Raw genomic sequence first — 17,338 nt, forward strand, 5'->3', positions numbered from 1 at the left:
GTTTTCCGGCCAATTTGATGCTATTACCATTTGATGAATTCGATGTTATTCTTGGTATGGACTGGTTGACCGTATATGACGCGGTGGTGAATTGCAAAAGAAAAACCGTTGACTTGAGGTGCGCAAATAACGAGATGATCCGAATTGAGTCTACGGACTTAAAGGGGTTGCCAGCTGCGATATCGTCAATGTTGGCTCAGAAATACGTAAGAAAGGGGTGCGAAGCGTACCTTGCGCATGTACTTGGTGACAAAGAGTTAGAAAAGAAACCCGAATCTGTCTTGGGTGGTTAGTGAATACCGGACGTTTTCCGAAGAATTACGGGTTTGCCACTGCGGGAGATAGAGTTTAGTATTGAGCTTGTACCTAGGACTATGCCAATATCTATGGCTCCGTATCGTATGGCACCAACCGAGTTGAAGGAGTTGAAGGCTCAGTTGCAAGAATTGACGGATAGAGGTTTCACTCGACCAAGTTTCTCACCTTGGGGTGCACCAGTGTTGTTTGTGAAAAAGAAGGACGGAACCATGAGATTGTGTATTGACTATCGTCAGCTGAATAAAGTGACGATAAAGAATAAATATCCGCCATCGCGTATTGATGATTTGTTCGATCAACGAAGGAGCCTCGGTGTTTTCGAAGATAGATTTGAGATCGGGTTATTATCGATTCTGATTCGAGATTTGGGCGTACCCAAAGCGCTTTCGAGCGAGGTACGATCACTACGAGTTCTTAGTGATGCCGTTCGGGCTCACTAATGCCCCTTGTATTTATGGATTTGATGAATCGGATCTTGAGCGATATTTGGACGGTTCGTAGTCGTGTTCGTTGATGACATCTTGGTCTATTCAAGAAATGAGACCGAACATCTTGAACACCGAGATTAGTGTTGCAAATTTTACGGGATAGCGGTTATATGCTAAGTTCAAGAAGTGCGAGTTCGGTTAGAGAGGTTAGCTTCTTGGGTCATGTGGTATCGGCATCGGGTATTCGAGTCGACCCGAGCAAAATTTCAGCCATACTTAGCTGGAAGTCTCCGAGAAATACTACGGAGGTTCGGAGCTTTTTGAGACTTGCCGATTACTACCGACGGTTTGTAAAAGGTTTCTCAATGATAGCCACACCCATGACGAAGCTACTTCAAAAAGATGTTAAGTTCGAATGGACAGAAAAATGTCAGAAAGGTTTCGATCAACTGAAAACTTATTTGACTGAAGCTCCAGTTTTAGTGCAACCCGAATCAGGCAAAGAGTTTGTCATGTATAGTGACGCATCCCTACTTGGGTTGGGTTGTGTATTGATGCAAGGAGGTCGAGTTGTGGCCTATGCGTCGAGACAATTAAAGCCACATGAGAAAAATTACCCGACCCATGATCTCGAATTGGCTGCCATCGTATTCGCCTTGAAAATATGGCGACATTACTTATTGGGTGAGAAGTGCCATGTGTATTCGGATCACAAAAGTCTCAAATATTTGATGACTTAAAGAGACTTAAATCTACGACAAAGACGTTGGCTCGAGTTGTTAAAAGATTACGAGCTTGTCATTGACTATCACCCGGAAAGGCTAATGTGGTTGCGGATGCCCTAAGTCGTAAATCTTTGTTTGCCTTCTGACGATGAATGCACACTTGTGCATTCTATCCGACAATGTACTAGTGATGGAATTAAGGGCCAAACCTCTGTTGACTCATCGATTCATGAAGCTCAAAAAGTCGATCTTGAATTGGTTGCAAACGGGCGAATGTGTTTGAATTTGGAATCGAGTTTCAAGTTGATGATGACGATTGTTTGAGGTTCGTAAATCGCCAGTGTGTCCCAAGAAATTCAGAACTCATTTCTACGATTCGAGCGAAGCTCATTGTAGCCGAATGTCAATTCACTCGGGAGTACGAAAATGTACAACGACCTGAGACACCAGTTTTGGTGGCATGGTATGAAACGAGACATTTCCAACTTTGTTTCGAAGTGCTTAGTATGTCAGCAAGTAAAGGCGGAACATCAAGTGCCCACGGGTTTGCTTCAAGCAATTATGATACCTGAATGGAAATGGGAACGAGTCACGATGGATTTTGTATCTGGCTTGCCAGTGTCGGCAAGCAAGAAAGATGCAATTTGGGTCGTCGTTGATAGATTGACTAAGTCGGCTCACTTTATCCCCGACGCACGGATTTTTCATTGGATAAGCTAGCTGAATTGTATGTTTCTCAGTTGTGAGATTACACGGGTACCGATTTCTATTGTGTCGGACGAGATCCGAGATTCACCTCACGATTTTGGAAGAAATTGCAAGAAGCTTTGGGTACCAAGCTGCATTTTAGCACCGCTTTTCATCCCCAAACCGATGGTCAATCCGGCGGATAATTCAGATACTTGAAGATATGTTGAGATGTTGCATCCTCGAGTTTAGTGGTTCATGGGAGCGGTATTTACCCTTGATTGAATTCGCACAACAATAGTTTTCAGTCAAGCATTAAGATGGCGCCTTACGAGGCTTTGTATGGTCGAAAATGCCGTACACCATTGTTTTGGACCGAGCTCGGTGAAAGTAAAATTTTCGGAGTGGATTTGATTAAAGATGCTTAATGAAAGTAAGTATAATTCGTGAGAGTCCGAAAGCGACATCGATCGTCGAAGTCGTACGCGGATTTAAAACGAAGAGATATTGAGTATCAGGTGGGAGACAAAGTGTTTCTTAAGGTATCACCCTGGAAAAAGATACTCAGATTTGGCCTTAAGGGCAAATTGAGTCCGAGATTCATTGGGCCATATGAGATCTCCGAACGAGTCGGCCCAAGATGGCGTATAGGTTGCTTTTACCCCGAACTCGAAAGGATCCACAACGTTTTCCATGTTTCGATGCTTGACGTTACCGATCCGATCCTTCGCATGTAATAAACCCTCCGAGATTGAAATTCAAGCCGATATGAGTTATGAAGAAGAACCGATTCGTATCCTAGCTCGTGAAGTGAAGGAGTTGCGAAACAAAAGGGTTCCGTTAGTAAAAATGTTATGGCTCAAACACGGGATGGAAGAAGCTACTTGGGAACCCGAGAATTCTATGAAAGAGCATTACCCAAACTCATTTTCGGTAAGATTTTGGGACGAAAATTCCTTAAGTGGGGAGAGTTGTGACAACCCAAAATTGACCCTAGTCGGAAGTGGTTTGGGACCACTAAACCGAGTCACCGAAATGTTTGAACGTAATATTTATTGTCTAGAATATGTATTTACGAATGTGTGAAAATTTCAAGCTTGGTTTAGTCGATTGCATGTGAATTCAGTTAGTAGGACTTGTATGACACTTTTGAAAAATGATAGGCTAATCTATAAGGACCTAATAGTACATGTAGTCAAAAGGAGGACTTGCATGTCAAAATCCCCCAAGTGCTAGTGGCCGGCCATGACAAGGAAGCATGGGCAAGACATGTCATGAAACATGTTGGGTGAGTGTTTTATGTTGAAATAAATAAAATAAGGTGCATGAGTAATAAAAAATGAAAAAAAAAAGTGTGTGTGAAGGCTTTCCCTCCCTCCCATTGCCGTGCAAGTGAGAAAGAAAAAAAAAAAAAAGCTTTGTTCATCTTTTTTCATCCTTTTGGCCGAAAATCTCAAGGAGAAGAAAGGGTCCTTGCTCATGGTTGGTTTGGAATAGGTTGGCCATCCTTGTAGCTAGATTAAGGTATGTTTGATACGGTGCCATGAGATTCATGCATGTTCTTAGTTGCTAGTTTTAGTTCTAATTAGTCCATGATTCAAAACCTTACTATGTCATGGGGATGATAGTATGAAATGAAAATTTGAGATAAGTAAGGTTAAATTTGATTTGGTAAAATCGGCCATATGGGTGTATATGTTTGTAAAAATATATTTTCTTTGTTAACTCCTTACAATCGATTGTAGGAGTAATATTGGCTTATAAGGTTGAGTTGATTCATGATGTTGTATGTTAGGATTAAAATACTTGAGACTAGATTAGCTTAATGGTGACCATGCATTCGACCTTGAAGCATTAAACAAATGTTGGTTGAGATTTTGATATTTTGAACAAAGATAGTTGTGAAATGGGGTGAAAACCATTAAATTATACACATAAAAATCCAGCAAGAAGATTAAACTACTAAATGTATTCATTTTAGATCAAGACATCAAAGAGGGAGAACCAAGCAAAGGCAAAGCAAAGATAATCGAGTAGTAGATTGGGAATCATTTCATCCGATATAAGGTAAGTCATTAAGCACTTATTTTGTACTAATTTAAAGGGTCGTAATGTCCAAGTAATGATGCTGAATGGAATGGTAGAATATATATATAAACATGTATGTATGTGGTGATAAAAATATTGAATTGAAAGAAAAGAGGTGAGATGTATTGAATGATCGGTTTCGGCACTAAGTGTGCGGGTGTAAACATTTATAATCACAAATTGGCACTAAGTGTGCGGGTTCAAATTATACAGCACTAAGTGTGAAAGTTTGATTATATAGCACTAAGTGTGCGAGTTCGACTATTAAGCACTAAGTGTGCGGGCTTATTGCACATCCTCTAATGAACGTACATGTTCTATGTGCGCGGCCTTACCGAGTCAATCATGGACAGCGGTACGAGTAAACACCTTGAGCTCATGAGGAATGGACATTTTATTTATATTTGGAATTTTGGTTTGGTAAGTCTTGATTTATGTGGTGATTATGCTCGAAAATAAATGCATGCAATGTCATATGGCGTAATGTATGAAATATCAAGTAGGGCTTGGTATGTGACCAAACCGAAATGCCTAAAGAATTATAGTACCGTTTGGGTGTGGATGGAGGATTTTAATCCCGCATTAATTATTTTCTTTTATGGTATATTATTACTGAACGGCAATATAATGCTTATGGCTTACTGAGTTATATACTCACCCGGTGTTTGCTTGTCGCCATTTTAGGTTTCTCGGACTCGTCCTTTTTGCGTGCTCGTGATCGTCATCGGAGTCATCACACCGGCTAGCAACTTTTGGTATTTTTTTTGTGTAGCCGGTTTAGGAGAACATTTTGGCATGTATAGGCTAATATGCTTTGTTGAACTTTGGTATGTAAACTTTTAGCCATGCGAAAATGGCATAAATGCTCGGTTGGATTTAGTTCTCCAATGTTAAGTCACAAGTCTTGGTAATTCGATTTCCATGCCTTATGCCATAGTTGATTATTTTGGTGTTAAAATGCATGTTATGGCAATAGTGTAGTAGGGAGATGTTGGATAATGATTAGCCTCTGGTATGGCTAGTCATGATCATGATTTGTGACATGTATGATGAATCACTAGTTAGATCAAAGGGAAATCATGAAATAGGCATAGTTGCTTTAGTGATAGGTGCTGGCAGCAGCAGTAACGTGAGACTGAAAAATCACTAAAAATAGTAGGAATGGTATTAAATAGTAAATAAATTATGCAAATGTACCTTGATGAATCTACTTTCATATGGAAGAAACGAAATGGTCATATGAGTGATAAGTTAACAGATATTAAAGTTCTTGTGAAACAGGGCCAGAACGGTTTCTGGATCCCCTGTCCCGACTTTGGAAAATCATTCTAAATTAACCAGAGATAATTAGGAGTCATGCCATATATGTGTAGATTCCTCTCTGAGTCTAGTTTCTATAGAAACAAACGGCATCAGTATTGAAGCCCTGTACAGGGAGATATACAATTCGTAACGCACAAAGGTCAGTGTAGTCGATCCCTGCAACAGGGGATACTTTAACTAATAAACTGTACTAATTGGCTCGACCAAAAATTTTATAAAAAAATATGTATATGGAAATATGAGTCTAGTTTCAGGGAAAAATTGCAAAACTGATTTTCGAGTTGTAAAACTCAAGTTATGAATTTTGGAGTGATTAGTACACAGATTGGCAGCTTGTCTGGAAACTCTCAATAAGTGGGTTGAAGTCTGTTAACACCTCGTGTTCGACTCCGGCGACGGTCTCGGGTTCGGGGTGTTACAGATATTATGATTGTTATCATGCAATTCTATGCTTTGTGGTCATTGTTGGACAACATGCAAAAATTTTATGAATTATATGAAAAATGTGAAAAACTACCGAAGTATCGCCATTGGTATTCCAAGGAGAATGGTAAAGGAGTACAAACGAGGAAAGTCCCGTTGAACCTTAGGAATAGATTCAGATATTTGGGCATCCAAACTTGTTGAGTTGAGTCCGATTTCACTTATGGATGCGAGCATCCGAACTGGTTGAGTTGAGTCCGAGTTCACTTACGGATGCGAATGTCTGAACTCGTTGAGTTGAGTCCGAGTTCGTGAAATGTAACTAGGCATCCGAACTCGTTGAGTTGAGTCTGAGTTCACTTATGGATGCGAATGCCCGAGCTTATTGAGTTGAGTCTGAGTTCGCTTATGGGGGGGTTACATGGTAGCTTGGCTACATATGTGGCACTCATGTGCAAGCTTTCCATGTATCCGAGTTATATTCCGATGTGTTCAACGGGTAAAATTCTAGTGAAATGGAAGAATACTTAAGATGCAAGTGACATATTGGTAAGTGTTATGGAGTGGGCACTTTGGACAGGTATGTACTTAACCCTCGGGTTGAGACTTGATACGACAACAATAATATGGTAAGATGATGAATGATGAATAGAAATGTGATACATGTTTTGGTGATATTATGCTAATGTTAGTTGGTATAATTGCTTTGTTAAGTTATTTGTTATTTGCATGTGGACTTACTAAGCATCTATTCTTACTCCCTCCTTTTCATTCTTTGTAGTTTTGAGAAATCAATTTGGAGATCGGGACGGTCAGAGGCACGTTCACACTATCACTGGACAATCGCGGTATAATGACTTGAAAATTTTGGAAATATGGCATGTATAGCATTCCAATCATTTTGTGTGTATAATCTTACGATATGGCCGTTGATGGAATGGAATATTTTGAGAATGATTAGCTATTGGAATGGCTAATCAAGTTTATATATGATAACATGTATGCTTTATGTCTTAACTAAACCATGAAAATCCTTGGAAAGGTAAAATTTGACACAAAATGTAATCGGACAAAGAAGTGATGTGAATTTGAAAAATCACTAAAAATAGTAGAAATGAAATTAAATGATGAATAAGTTATGGAATCAAATCTTGATGAGTATATCTTCATATGGAAGAAATGAAACAGGTAACTAAGTTATATTTTATGAGATATTTAAGTTTTTGTAGAACAGGGTTAGAGCGATCTCTGAATCCCTTGTTCTGACTTTAAAAATTCACCATAAATTGTACAAAAATAATTAGGAGTTTTAAATTACATTTATAAGATTCTTATTGAGTATAGTTTTATGAGAAACAAACGGCGTAGTCATTGAAACTCTGTACAGGGAGATATCTGATTCGTAATACATAGGGGTCAGAGTAGCCAAACCTTGAAACAGAGGAGACTTTAACTGATAAACTGTACTAATTAGCCTAACCAAAAATTATACAATTTTTTTTAAGTAGATATATAAGTCTAGTTTCAAGAAAAATTTACGAATTGGATTTCGAGTTTTGTAACTTGAGATATGAATTTTTTAGTGACTGTGACGCAGTTAGCTAGCTTGTTTGGAAATTCTAAAATAAATTGTTTGAGCTGTTTAATTAATGAATTAAGTCCGTTAACACCTCGTGCTCGACTCCAGCGACGGTCTTGGGTACGAGGGCGTTACAATATATGAGGAAGAAGTGTACTGAAAGGCTTTAAGCCTAATATACTGGAAGCTCAGCTTCAAATTACTATCTAGTACCACTTTCGATACTATTATGGAGTGTAGGGATTGGTGGGTTGATTATATCCCCACATGGAGTGTAGGGTTGGACGAAGACGGTGTGTAAAGGCTGGCTAGGTAGGATATTTGTAACTGCATATCTATTACTGCTACTGTACTGTGATGGGCTAAGGCCCTACTACATGACTAATTCTATATTGAGGCAGGCTAAGGCCCCATGCTGGACTGATACTGATACCGTAAAAGTGCTTAGGCCCAGACGGTGTTGTCTATATATAAATGCATGGGGATCACACACTGAATTTATGAAAACTCACCCTTCTGTTTGATCTATACAAGTGACCCCAAGACTTAGGAGGGTGTAGTAACGGAGGACTCAGCGGTGGCCACACGACCTCTTTTAAACTGTTTATTGCATATTTATGATTTTAAGCTAATTGAATATTTTACTGTAATTATGGCCTCTACAGATTCTTGGTTTAAAATTTGGATTTTATACGACTTTCTATTTTATAACTGCTAGTAGCAGGTAAAACTAAGGTTTCCAAATTAGATAGACGTTTTCTCAAAATTCCACACATACGCAAACTACTTTAAAGGCTTCCGCAAAGTACAACATTTTGGAAATGAATAATGATTTGTAAAGTAATTAATTGAAAAGTATAATGTGTTGAAAATGAATAATGTTTTGGAAAAAATGACATTATTTAGAGGTAATATAGGATAATGAATGGTTGTTAAATGGAGGAGTTGTTTTAGCACCGTAATGTTTTCTAAGGCACTATCATGTGACATCACCAGATTCAGCCATAACGTCTAGGCCGGGTTTGGGGTGTTACAAAATTATTCGTAATAGCATGAACATGAGTTTAGTAATTTTAAGGTAAAAGAATGTAATTGATCTAACACATTTATGTCGTCTTGATTTAAACCCATCTTTTAGAAATTGTGCATTGAATTATTTTACTTTTTTATTTGCTTAGTTAAATTAGTTTTAGTTTTTAGATCACTTCTTCAAATCAACTATTTTTTTCACCACCAACTTGTTTTATTTTACATTTCATAAATATTTTCTTGCACAGTCCCTGTGGGTACGATAACTCGATATTTACTTGTCACTTTATTACTTTGTCATCCAAAAACATTTAGGTAGTGTTTGGAAAGCCATCTAGCAATTGGATTTGGGTGTATTGCTTGTAATTACACAATGGTGGCATGTTTAGCACCACAATAACACTTACCAATTCTTCGGGGAGGGTGAGAATTGGAGTAATTAAGCAGGTAATTGCACCCAAATCCAATTTTAATAAATCATTTTTATAGAAATTATTAAAATTATATTATAAGCATTAACACATATGAGTGCTTGAGATGGTTATGGTAAAAATTCTTATATTATAAATCCTAAAAATTATATTATAAAAATAATTTGTGTATTTTATAAAGTTATAACAAAATTTATATTATTTAAATACTAAAAAATTCTAAAGTTAAGCAAAAACTTTATTATAAAAATAATTTACATGTTATAAAAGTGTTATAATATATATGAACATAACTTATTTATGTGCTCATGTTATATATTATAAAATAATATGCTTATTCATAAAAAATGTTATATTTTTTATCATAATTTATTTATAATAAAGTTATGGTAAAAATTTTTATTATTTATAAGAAGTGCTATGAAAGTTATTAGATAATTTATAAAACCTTTTATAAACGTTATATATGTTGTAAATTATCTTATTTTTACTTAATTTATGTATTCTAAAAGAGATATAATTTAGTATAAGTCTTTCTTCAAATTAAATTTATATAAGTTTTATAATTAAAGTTACAAACTATTTGGACTGTAAACCCAAATATTATAAGTTTTATGTTAATTATGCAAATACAAAAAGTTTTCTTATACCATATCATGGGGTATGACACCATTTGAGAGAATTGTACTAGACACAAGCACTATAAACAACTTGCAAACTTTTGAATTTGAGACATTAGCTTCAAAATGTCGTTGAGAAGACATTTGTTGTTCTAAATTTTTTTCCTATATTAGTATCAACTTAGTATAGCATAAAAAGTAAGGTTGGATTGTACTAGCATATTGCATATTTCTAAACTTTAATCATAGGTGTAATTGAGATTATTCATACTTTCAAAAGTATATGGAAGAAGGAGATATTGATAATTTTAATGATGCATATTCAAATTCAGATGATGATGAACTTCGTCAATAACCAACAAATGATGGTAAGGAGTATATGTTAGATATTTGTTAGCTTGATAACTCAATCAAAATAGCCAAGAGGAGAGGTGAATTGGCCCTCTAAAAATTTAGTGGAAGCAAAGAAAGAAAATGGAACAATGAATGCAATAATTTAGAGTGGTTCGACCCCAATTTCCTGCTCCACTACCTTAGCTTTTAATGTCACACCCATCTAAATTTAGTTATCATTAATTCTTGAACAAGTAAGAGTTCTAGCCTAGTGGTTAAGAGCAAGCTAAGTTTCCCTTGTGACCCAAGTTTGATTCTCCCATATTTTGCTCCCATATTTTGCTTTACTTTCCCTTCTTACCCCTTTTTTCACTCCACATGTTCCTCCTTCTTTCCTTTACTTCCTCTTGTTTCACTCCTTACCTTTTTCTCTTCTCCCTTGCCATCCCATGTACCTAGACAAAGAAAGAATTTTTGTTTTTTTTTAGCTCTCTCTTCACTTTCTTTGGCCGCCACTTTTCCATTTTTAACCACCATAGTCCCACCTTTGGCCACCATAACTACACCAAACCACCACCACTGCACCACTGCACCACCGTCCCTTCTCTTTTCCCCTCTCCTTGTTGTCGCCGCTCTATCATCAAACTTCTGTCACCACTGTCATCGCCCACTGATTTTCTTCTTTCTTTATCCTCTCTTTATCTATTTGGTCAAAACCAAATTTTAGCATCTATTCTTCTTTCTTTTTCTTAAATTTTCAAATAAATTATATACCCACTTTGTTCCTTATTTTGATTTTCCTTAGCCACCACTCCTCCATCTAACCAAATTTCCCGGTAAATCGTTAATCCTTTCGATCTAGTTTGATTTAGTGTAAGTAACTATTTATTCATCAACTCCCAATTCTTTCTTTTCTTTTCGTGAATCTAAAATATAGTCTAATATATGAATATTATGTTCTTGAAGGATCAAATCTGAATCATTTGGATTTTATCTAAGGAAAGTGAAACATTTGGACTTCCTTTCGAAAAGGGTATTTGGGTAAGTTTGTTATCCGATTCCATAAGAGACTATTTTTGGTTTATGGTTGAATCTAACAAGTGTAGATTTGGTGACGTACTGTTATCATTTGATTAGATCAAGCGAGATCTGACTAGATCTATATCACTGAAAGTGGAGGAGTAGTTTTGGTATTAAGAGATCCTTATTCCGAGTGTGGGTTTACATCGTTGAAAGTGGAGGAGTAGTTTTGGTGTTAAGAGATCATTATTCCAGGTGTGGATTTAATCAAATGAAAATATGTATGACTATTTATTAAACGTGGTTATACGAAACATGGTTATTCGAATGCATTAAATATTCATGGTGATTGATAAATCCTTTAATAGGATTGTTTCCAAGTAACTGATTTTGATCTGTTAAATTTTTTATGTCATAAATATGTATGTATGACGTATTATGATTTGATGATATTCATGTAATATGTGTTATTGAAAAATGTTGCAAATCTATTATTGAGATTGATGTCATGATAAATCATGCACACCATCATTGAAATTATAGTCATAATAAAGCATGTTTTTTTTTTTATATTGATACTTCTAAAAGCGTCTTTAAATGCACTCACTATATTGTTTTATTTTCGATTGCATGATAATTCATGCCTTTATTTTTTACACCAAACGCATGTTAAAATCATGCCCAATGATTCTGCCTCTGACTATATGTTTTGGTCATGCTTATTGTATTGTTCTGATATTGATTAAAACATGTAACATGTCATATTGCATTGGGTTGGAACGTTTATTTAAGGAGAAATATATGGCAGCTTGTTTGCAATTCTGCTAGTTTATCTGTAATTTTAGTGGTTTGTCCTCAAATTGGTGTGTTATTGGTAGGATGAATTTTGAGGAAGATGTGTAGCAGAGTTGAGTAGGAATATTTTGAAAATTTAACATTTACATCATCATGTATGACACAAATTGTGAATTCTATACGTTTATAATGTTCTATATATTTTTCTAGCTTGAGTTTTATATTTACTGTTATTATTGTATATTTGAAATAAAAATCACACTGAGGTTAGGAGTTAGACGCGACTGTCAGAGGAGTTCTCGAATGATTTTTATTTTATATACTTTAAACTTTATTATACGATTATTTTTGGGACTGTAATAATTTTCGTATGAGGTATAACTAGAGGTGCTCATGGGTCAGGTTGGGCTGGGTTCGAGCTGGGCCCAACCAAAAAGTAAGTGTGTTTGTTAGGCCTAGGCCCAGCCTGGATAAAAATGCTAAAACTCAAGCCCAACTTGGCCTTGGTCGTATTGATGTTTTATATTATTTTCATATAATTTTAAATATATATAATACATCAAAATATTAAAAACATTAAAACAAATATTTCCCAATAAATTGAAAATAAATTTTACAAAATATGTATACTTAAATAACACTAAGATAGATGCAACTTAACAAGCAAATACCTCTAAAATAATAACAAAATTAACAATAAAATAAGTATTGTACAATATCCAAACAATAATAACAAAATAGTAGTAACATAATAGTGAAATGGTAGCGAAAACAATAAGAAACTAGCACAAAAACAACAAAAAAAATGACATATCTTTTTTGTCCTTTTGTGAATCAGGCCTGGGTCAGGCTTGGGTAAAAAATTCCTTACCCGAAGGGGCTAGCCTGTTTCTCAAACGGGCCTTTTTTTGCCTAATCCCACTTTCAGGCCCATATTTTTTTGCCAAAACCCTCCCACTTTTCGGGCAAGCCTTCGGGCCGGGCCAGGTGACACGACCCATGAGCAGGTTTAACTATGACATGAGACTTTATATTTGGGGATTTTTATTTTATTTTTACATTATTTGAAGTTTTAAACTACTCACTGATGTTTTATTGAAATAGCATGAAAAAATGATTTTTAACAAAATATGATATTAATACGATTTTCCACTGCAATATTTAAAAGTTTGTTTTTAACAAAATATAACTTAGCTTTTTCGAAATAATTAATCTTTACAAGCAAAACTCTAAATACGCTTGATGATTTTGAAATTAATATAATTTTTCTTGAAACAAAGCAAATAATCAGGATCACTGGTCTTAAATAAAAAGGAAATTGGTTTTAAAGATTGACTTAAAATATGAACGGTTTTTTGTGTCATTCTAATGGCCAATGTAATCTTCAAGATACAGCCATAATGTCTAGGCTGGGTTTGGGAGGTTACATTCCACAACTAAAGATTTTCCCAAATTCACTAGTTTGATCAACCTTTGAGGAAAATGTTGAACCTTACAACTCTCTTAAGATTTCGGTAATCTTAAGGCACAAACCCTCTCAAAGGGAAACAAATAAGCAAACAAAGAAATAATCCTTACAAGATCAGTGTGTTTTCCAACTAAGCACAAAGACAAAGAAAAACACTTAAGTTGATAGAAAAAAAAAATGAAAGCTCACAAGTGTATGTACAATAAATATGAAGAATTAAGATCTAAGGTTGATAGAATGACACTTTAAGCTTCTTCTTTTTTTCTCTCTTGTTATTGTTGAACCTTTGGAAGCTAGTATTTATAGGTCCAAATTAATTTCCAATCGTTGTGGTTGATGTAACCCCAAGACTAACTAAAAATACAACAAAGGCAATTGCACGTATCGATAAATAGTATAGCTATGGTGAGTAGAGATATTGTATCCACGAGGATTAAAAGTACTAGTAATTACTGTTTTCCTTTATTTAGTTGACAAATTGGAGTGATTGGTTTAAACTAAAATTACTAAATTAATTTAACTAAAGAACTCAACAGAGAATAAATTAGGAAAATAATTAAATAATAACCAATAAGAGAAAATTAGGAAAATAATTAAATAATAATCAATAAGAGAAATAATACCCAGGAAAGAATCCACCTATACTTCATCTACCATTATGAACTGAATTAAACGATTTATTCACTTGGTATCTTGATCCGTAGAAATCCCTAAATGATGCTAATATCTCTTTCAAGAGTAAAAGCAATTGACTCTAAAATGATTAATTAAAAAAAAATCTAATTAAAACTCCTCTTGTCACATTAACTCAATCTATGGATTCCTCTATTAGATTTGACTTTAATCCTATAGATTTATGTCATCTTATTTCTAGGATTGCATGCAACTCCACTCAATTATGTTAGATCTACTCTTAAATAGGGACTTTTCCTCCTCTGAGTTAAGCACATTAAACAGGAATTAATATCCTAGAAATATTAAAATAAGAGATAAGCACATATAACTAAGAACAAGAATAAAGTATTTATTGTAACACCCCAAACCCGGCCTGAAAGTTTGGCTCGAACTTGGCGTGTCACATTGAAGTGTTTTTCGAAAATCATGTTTCCATTAAAAACCCTTCTTAATAATTAAAAACTTATACCCTTTTTAAACCTTGTTAGAAAACCTCATATGAATAACATTCTTAACAACTTTGTAAAAATCTTGGTAGTTGCGGAAACTTACTTTAAAAACAATTGCGGTTACGTGATGTTTTGAATAACAGTAGTTGCTTTGGAAAATCGTGTTCTAATACTAGCAATTATAAGAACAATAAATAAAATTCCAAATTTAAAATCCAGAAAATTACAACGGCTTTACTACAACCCACATAAAATAATTTAAAGGTAATAATCAAAACTGTAACATAAACAGTGTGTGTGGCTTCCTTCGAGCCCCTAGCAACCCCGATCCATCTAAGGCTAGAAATTACCTGAAAGGTTAATAAACAAGGTGAGTTTACAAAAACTCAGTGTGAAATGCCCTACTATAAAAAGGAACAGCCAGTCATCTAAAAAAAATTAAAAGTCTGGCCCTTGCCTTACTTACAATTTCAGTACCAATCGGGTCTTAGCCCATTACAACAGACAGTACCAGATGGACCTTAGCCCATTACAAAATAAGAAACATTATCAGAATTGGAACCAAAATGAGAATCAGAATCAGAACCAATAACAGAATCAGAATTAGAATCAATATTAGTAACAGAATCAGAATCAGAATCAAAATTAGGTGACGTAATCGAATCGAATCGATAATAGAATCGAATCGTAATCGATAGTAATGTAATCGAATCGAATCAAAATTAGGTGACAGAATCAGAATCAGAACCCAATCCAGCCGTATACACCCTCGTACCAACCTTACACCATGTGGGGAGACAACTCGACCCACCCATCCGCTACACACCATAAAATTTGCAGCATGGCTGCCAAAATAGATATCGTGACAGAGTCACCAGATATAGATATTGTGGCAGAGCCACCAGAATCAGATAATGTGGCAAAGCCACCTAACAGAATACGTGGCACAAAGCCATAGATAACTGTAATAACTTCGGCACATAGCCATTAGTGACGGTAATATAACTGGCGCACAGCCTTCGGTAAATATGATCGACACAGAGTCGTCAGCAAATATGTTAGGCACATAGCTACAGGTAAATACGTTTGGCACGAAGCCATAGTCAAGATGGCACAAAGCCATATTTAGGTTGGCACAGAGCCATTAATAACGGGTCTAAAATCGGCATGAAGCCCACAACAACGGCACACAGCCTTCGGTAACGTGATCGGCACTCAGCCATCGATCGGTCAACAGATATTGTGATAGAGTCACCAGATATTGTAACAGAGTCACCAGATACAGATATTGTGGCAGAGCCACCAGAACAGATATTTGTGGCATAGCAACCAGAACGCTTCCTCCGTACAAAATCCCAACCCATGCAACATGTCATGTATGCAGAATGTCATGCCCATATTTGAATCAAACAATCACAGTCAAGTCATTCATATCACCAACATATATTCACAATCAAATCCGTCAAACACACAGTCCAAGTCAGTCACTTGCCCACAAAGGCAAAACAGTCATTTAACACCCTAGGGGCAAAATGGTAATTTTACCCCACAAAGGTATCTCGGTAATTCTACCCTACAGGGGTATTTCGGTATTTCTACCCTACAAGGGTATTTCGATAATTCTACCCTACAGGGGTATTTTGGTAATTCTATCCTATAAGGGTATTTCAGTAATTCTACCCTATAGGGGTATTTCGGAAATTCTACCCTATAGGGGTATTTCAGTAATTTCACAATCAAGGGTAAAACGATAATTCTGTAAATCGAGGGTAAAACGATAATTTTGTAAATCAAGGGTAAAATAGTAATTTTACAAATCGAGGGTAAAACGGTAATTCTGTAAATCGAGGGTAAAATAGTAATTCTGTAAACTGAGGGTAAAACGATAATTCTGTAAATCGAGGGTAAAACGGTAATTCTAAAAATCAAGGGTAAAATGGTAATTCTGTAAATCGAGGGTAAAACGGTAATTCTGTAAATCGGGAGTACTTTGGTAATTTTACAAGTCGAGGGCATTTCAGTAATTGGTAAACTAAAGTATTCTAAACATCGATAACAATACGAATGGGCCTAAAGCCTATTCTCGGCCCAAATGGGCCCACACGCTCGTGTGGCCCTTTTAGCCCAAACCTAGCCACAGATATGCGATTCACCTAGCCTAGTCCAATATTTACTACACAATCAAACAACTTATCCAATTGGGCCCGTAGGCCCATTAGGCCCACATTACCCCTTTCGGCGCATCGCGGCCCGAAGTAGCCATCCAACAACAAGAGTAGTGATAAATACACACCTGATTGGAGACTGGAGTTAATCCACGCTCCGAGCACTGTTAGCCGACGCCCAACCCAAACGAGCACGCCATAAAGCGAAAGGGATCAGCCAAGAAAGGTACCTTCACTCTCCTCATGGTTCTCTCTATTTAAAGCCGACTTCCCATCCACTCTTATGTTAGCTTCCGATGTGGGATCCTCCAACATCGAGTTTAAATTCAACACCAACTCTTGCCACTGTTAGCAAAATAAATGCTCTTTGCTTGCCATGGGATTGAACCCATGCCTCCCTCAAATGCTCCACACGCCACTTGCCACTAAGCCATAAGGTTTTTTGTGCCACAATTTCTCCAACAATATTCTTAAGGCCTACCTACTACACCGTGGTTTGATTCACCTTAAACCAAATTTTTTGCTAGAGTCCAGGTTTAAACCCAGGACTTCTCCAACACTTCTCAACACACTTAACCACTAAAACAAGCCTTCATTAACGAAATTTGCATGCACAACAGAATATTATAAGCTGCCTTCAACCCGCTCTCATGCTTAAGGCCCAAAACTTCTAGGCCCAAATTTAGGGTGTTACATTTATCGCATAAGACAGAAATTAAATAATAGAATTCATCATAGGGTTCATCTCCCCTAGGTATTTAGGAAATTAGTTCATAATTGTG

The 17,338-nt window shown here is 36.0% G+C and overlaps 1 long non-coding RNA gene across 1 annotated transcript; it reads right to left on the bottom strand.

Moving 5' to 3' along the window:
• Positions 1–14,541: 14,541 nt before the first annotated feature.
• Positions 14,542–16,797, bottom strand: LOC128279468 (uncharacterized). Its single transcript, XR_008269655.1, has 2 exons — positions 16,685–16,797; positions 14,542–14,741 (listed from the first exon to the last, which is right to left on the bottom strand). It is a non-coding gene; the product is annotated as an uncharacterized LOC128279468 (long non-coding RNA).
• Between the last annotated feature and the right edge of the window lie 541 nt (positions 16,798–17,338).

This window comes from Gossypium arboreum, chromosome 8 (genome assembly GCF_025698485.1).
Source record: "Gossypium arboreum isolate Shixiya-1 chromosome 8, ASM2569848v2, whole genome shotgun sequence".
Lineage (NCBI taxonomy): Eukaryota > Viridiplantae > Streptophyta > Magnoliopsida > Malvales > Malvaceae > Gossypium > Gossypium arboreum.